The sequence below is a fragment of the Taudactylus pleione genome, unplaced genomic scaffold (genome assembly GCF_031769625.1).
Source record: "Taudactylus pleione unplaced genomic scaffold, aTauple2 ptg001328l, whole genome shotgun sequence".
NCBI lineage: Eukaryota > Metazoa > Chordata > Amphibia > Anura > Myobatrachidae > Taudactylus > Taudactylus pleione.
In genome coordinates this window covers 342,333-348,264 of record NW_028285728.1, presented here as the reverse complement: position 1 = coordinate 348,264, position 5,932 = coordinate 342,333, and the positions used below count along the sequence as shown (strand labels likewise).

Genomic DNA, 5,932 nt, shown 5'->3' with positions numbered 1-5,932 from the left:
TATTGATTTCATAGTTGAACCGTTAGAGATTCTGCCAACTACAACTGCAACTTGTTATAGTCAGTTTAACCACCTCTAACACATAGAGGGAGCAGGTTGACATTCATATGTGTAGTCTGAGGTTTCATTAGGAGTATACAGTATGTATAGAGTGAACCTATGCTTAATAATGTGTTATCCTGTATGTGTACCTTTTGCATTGTGACAGTATTGCATGTTCTGATGTTAATTTAGAATTTTCCTAGTGGAGAAGTGATTCAGAGTAATAAACTCCCCATTTCTTTTTATTGATCTGGTTTCTGTGCTGGGTTCTGGGAAGTCCTTTTGTGTCTCTGCTGTGATAGGAGGAGCCTGAAAGAGGACTGCACTGATCCACTCCCAAGCAGGTTCCAGAAGAACAGCAGGTACGATCCACACAGTGACATCCCACCAAATTGGGGTGTTACAGCTTGGCATCCATGAACAGAATCGACCATGGAACTGTGAGCAGGTAACCCAGCCGCAGACAACAACAGTATCATGGAAATGACTGACAGGGTTGCAGGACTCATCCAGTGGCTCACTGAGATGAGGAAAGAGTTAAGAGACCTCAGACAGGAATGGGCTGTAACCGGACGTGAGGAGTGGTGTCCAGATCACAGGGTGTGAAACCAACCCAAATGGGATTTTTCCCGAGAGACCAAAAGACAAGTAATTAATCAATTCAACACTCGAGGAAGACCTATGTGTCGACGATGCAGACGAAGCGGTCACATTGAGCAGAACTGTCGACAGCCCTCAAGAAGAGATGTAGGTCCAATTGCAGTAAGACAGAACCAAGTTAAAGTGTCTAATGTACCGTATACTGGTGATGATAAGCAGGTCAAGTCGTATGGTTCAATGTACCACGTGGCTATGGATTTATAAAGCGAGCCAACACTAAAAGGAGAGTATATGTGCATTATACTGGTATTCAGAAGATCAACCAGAAAAAGTGCTTCCGGAGCCTGGAGAGTGGTGAAATGGTTGAGTTTGATTGGCGAATGGAAAGAAAGACATAAAAGCCATTAATGTGACTGGTCCAGGTTATGTTCCGGTAAGAGGCAGCAAATATGCAACAGATCGCAATCAACATTGGCACTATCCATGTCATGGAGATCCTCTACGTAACAGTCAGCAACATGATCAATACGGCAACAGTGGAGAAAGGACAAGAGCAGTTGAAAGTGCAACTGATAGATGGAATGACAATCCTCCACAGTCTTACCAGAGGTGTTTGTACCTACCATATCACCAGTTGAGACCAGATGAACACAGACAGCAAGAACCCAACATCCCAGTACAGAGTGAATTGTTGGGGAAATATCCAGAGCAGAGTGAATCCTTGGGGCGAATAGATGAACGGCATGTGAAGGAACCTAGTGAAATGGTGCAACCGAGCTTACATGATGTAGTTAGGCCGCAACTCCCTTCAGAGCCAGTACATGAGAGCAGACTGAAAGTTGAATGTGCTGATTCCAGTATGGCTGACCCCAGTCAAGCAGATTCAAGTACCACTGACCGGGAAAGGGACACTGAAGCAGTGATCTACATGGCCACAGCAGAGGGATCGGAGCCCCTTAACCCAGTAGCCCAGATTTTCTTATGTCACATTCTGAATCTGATGTCCCTATGGAAACCCCTAGTGTAGCTAAAGAGGTCATGACATATCTTTACCCAGAGAAACATGGCCCATATAGTGAGTACACCACTATAAGTGGTGAGGAGTTCACTTTCATGTTGCAGCAGGCTATATATAGGTCCAGGAAGAGTCACAAAGGTGTGTTACCTGCTCATTATAGAGTCTAAATGGCTGTTTTCAACTTTGTATTGATTTGAATGTTATATTGTTGATAATGCAGTAATGTACAAGAAACTGTCCTTTGCAAGTGTGTTTATTGCATGAGTACACGCAAGAGTTTAGCGGGGAAGTATGTGATACCCCATAGGATTGTCATTTATGTGGACTTTTATGTGCTGCCCTGTGCTGGGGAATGTTCTGGAGTGAGTAGGGACTCTAGGACCCAGGAGCAGCCAACTGTGAGCAGCACTACACAGCCTGGGACTGAAAGTGAAACCAGGAAACAGAGGCCCTGATTGAGAGTCGGATGCTCTGAAAGAGCGCTCGCTCTGAATATGGGCATTATTTTTTTTTCTTTGTGCGGCCTTCCGGCCACTCGCATAGCTGTGGGTGACCACCCACAGCTATAGCGAGCGGCCATGATGATGGTCGCGATGGTCAAGAGCCGGAAGCTCTCCACTGACATCACTCGTGGTGTCAGTGGGGCCGCCCCCAAGCATTCCCTCGGGAACTCCTTTGTTAGGGCAGTCACCCCCTGGCCCGCCCACCAAACAGGGCGAGCTGTCACTCAACATCAACAGCTTGCCCCCTTTGTTGCGAGACCCAGAGCGACGGATTGCCCATCGCTAGCCGGGTCTCATGCATGCGCACAATGGAGCCGGCTCCGTCGTGCACATGCGCTGTGGACCACCATCGACCCGATTGTGAGCGCTCAGCGCTTGTGAGCGTGTCTGAATCAGGCCCAGAGAGAAAAGCGTGACAGGAGCCATGGTGTGTGCTGGAGAGTACTGTGACTAAGGACTCAGAGAGCAAAGATCAGCAGCTGATCAGGGTGACTGTGACCCCTTCCATGTATGGCAGCAGGACAAGAGAAGTTGATAGGACACAGATCTATTAAAGCTGCTGTAGCCCAAGAGAGAGGAGAGAGTGTACATGCTGCAAAGACAAGTGCTGTCATCTGGACTAATTCAGACCCGCTCGCGAGCGCTGAGCGCTCGCAAGAGGGTCGATGGTGCCCTAATGCACATGCGCACGTCGGAGGGAGCTCCATTGTGCGCATGCGCAAGACCCGCATAGCGGGTCTCGCACCAAAGGGGGCATGCTGTCGATGGTGACTGACAGCACGCCCCCTTTGGTGGGCGTGCCGGGGGCGTTGCTGCCCAGATGGAGGCTGTTCCCATGGGAACGCCTTCCATCTGGAGCCGGCCCCACTGACATCACTAGTGATGTCAGTGGGAGTGCTTTTGGCTCTGATAGAGCCAAAAGCACTCCTGGGCTTGCGGCAGCGAGACCCTACCGCAGGGTCTCGTCGCAAGCCCGATGGTCGCGAAGGTCTTGACCATCGCGACCATCTTTTTGGCCGCTCACATAAGCTGTGGGTGGTCACCCACAGCTATGCAAGCGGCCAGGAGGCCGCTCCATTTTTAGGTAGGAGGGCCCTGATCCAGAGCGAGCGCTCTGGTCAGAGCGTCCGGCTCTGAATCAGGCCCTGAGATCAGTCAGCACATAGAAGTCTGTGATCTCAGGGCAGACAGCATACTGCTGTACAGTGAGAGAAGCCTGCAGCAGGATATACAACAGTAGTGTATAACACTGAACGGTACAGTGACCCCACAGGCAGAGACAGCGACGCCATTTTGGATACCAGTAGTATATAAAGTTTGTGCACCAACAAAAGGCTGTACAGTGATTTCTGAGTACTCCCAGGGACATTGTGCTCTCTATTGATTTCATAGTTGAACTGTTAGAGATTCTGCCAACTATATCTGCAACTTGTTATAGTCAATTTAACCACCTCTAACACATAGAGGGAGCAGGTTGACAGTCATACAGATGTGCCCAGCTATAACGTGACATCACAGCGTTATATCTCATGCCACGCATGGCGCGCCACACATCACACCATGAGTCGCACCACAAAGAAAGTTTAGTAATGAAAAAAGTCATTACGTGTAATACAACTTTTTGCCCACCAGATGTCACTTTTCCTAAACTACATAGCGCATGTGTCTGATTTCATTACGTGTAATACAACATTTTGCCCACCAGGTGTCACTTTTCCTAAACTACATAGCGCATGCATGTGATTTCCAATGTACCGCCCGATTATTGGTTGACAGAAGCGGTGATTCGGTACACTATACAGTATTACAGCGTTTTCCACATGGAATCAGGAATGTACGGTATAATAAAGTGGTACAAGAATGTCTAATAAAGTTTGAAATCATTAAGCTCTGTATTACCCACTGACTGTGCGTTTGAAATCATACTGTACTTGCGCAAATGTAAATACTGTCGGCACTGTCCCAGACTTAGACATTGTATGGTTTCATTACTTTACAAACTACAGAACTCTAGTAATGGGTGGAGCGTGTGGCCTAGCGGTCTAATGCCTAGTCTCACTGCTTCTCCCCTCTTCTTGTTCCGTGGGTTCAAGATCTTGAAAATATGTTTTTTTTAATTATTTTTAAAATCTTCACTTAAAATATTCAGTATTCAATACAGTACATGTGGAGCGCATGCCCAGTGCTTCGGGAGTCAAACAGCGAAAATTGCATTTTTATTACTGTACATACAGTACTGTACCTTAGAACGCAAACTTGCGTCAATGCCGGCGCTGACACAGACGTGGACATTATAGTGATTTTTTATGACCATCAAGTGGTAATGGGCTCTGTTAAAGAGAGTGGTCTCTGTATTACAAACTGACTGTGCGTTTAAACCGCAAACTTGCGTCAATGTCAACGCATGCCCAGTGGATGGGTTGCAATGACAATGGAATATTTGCCGCATGTCCAGTGGAGCCAAGCCATAGACCAAGTAGCGCTATGCCATGGCGCATGCCCAGTTGTCTGTATTGCTACAGTACTGTTGAATTTTCACACTTGTGCCATTCTGCACTGTCCGAGACTTACAGTATACACAATAGTAATTTCATGACTTCAGAAAGTGCTACAGTAGTGGGCTTTGTTTGGAGGGAAGTCTCTGTATTTCAAACTGACTGTGCTCTAGAGCTCAAATTTGCGTCAATGTCAATGCTGTCCCAGACTTGGAAACTTTAGTGATTTAATGAGTTCAGTAACTGATAGTTGACTCTGTTTGAGAGAGAGGTCCCTGCATTACAAACTGACTCTGCATCAAAATTGCGTCTATGTTTGCACAGTTGACGCTGTGGTGACTTATAGCCAGTTCTGAGGGGTTACGGTACAAATAGGATCTCTGGCACGTGCCCAGTGGTGGGGTTGCAATGCATTACCAGTGGTGCTGTGCCATAGCCATACCCTTGTAATGCTATGCCATGGCGTACAGTATGGAAAATCATACAGTAGCGGGTCATGATTCACACACAGTGAAAGTGGGATCTCCGTATTACACACTGACTGTGTAATAATAATAATATTAAAAATAAAAAGTGTAACCTTGACTGTTCTAGGCGAGGCATGTCCCTCCTCAGCAGGTCCGACCACCTGCGCTGGGGTGACCTCACATTGTGGCGCATGCCGTAGCACCTGTATATTTCCCTGCTTGCACTTCGATAGGCAAGCTCTTTGTCTTGGTTTGTGGTAAAGGCTATGTCCCGCCACTTCACCAAGACAAAGAGCTCGCCGGACGAAAATCTTCTAGCCCTACTAGCAGCCATTTTCAATAGCCAGTGACGCACGTCGTACATCGCACAGCGCATAACGCACGGCGCACGATGCACGACTACACTAATTCACTCGTTACAGCAGGCATCTGTGGTGCACTGTAATGTAGTCATAACCGTAGTGGCAAAGTAGTGTGGGCATCACGGGATTGAAAAGTTTCTGAAGTCATGAAATCACTATTGTGTAACATTCATAGCGGCACACTACAGTACTTGTCTTAGCAGATGGGGGATGGTCACTTTTCGTAGCCATTTTCAGGACACAAGGGCAGAGCTGACTGCTTACAGTAAATGGATTACCAAAGCGTCCTTTATTATGGTAATGAGAGGCTCTTTCTTGCTTTGGGGGAAGGGACCTGATGCACTGTGTATGACTCACAGAGAGCTCTCTCACAGACAGAAACCACTCTCGGATACAGTCCAAGAGACGTTGCTATAGTGTGTAAGGCCGAGAACGCATCTGCGTT

At 47.3% G+C, this 5,932-nt stretch overlaps 1 pseudogene; it reads left to right on the top strand.

Moving 5' to 3' along the window:
- The first annotated feature begins 525 nt into the window (after positions 1 to 525).
- On the top strand, positions 526 to 1,669 carry LOC148443156 (uncharacterized; annotated as a pseudogene).
- Positions 1,670 to 5,932: the final 4,263 nt, after the last annotated feature.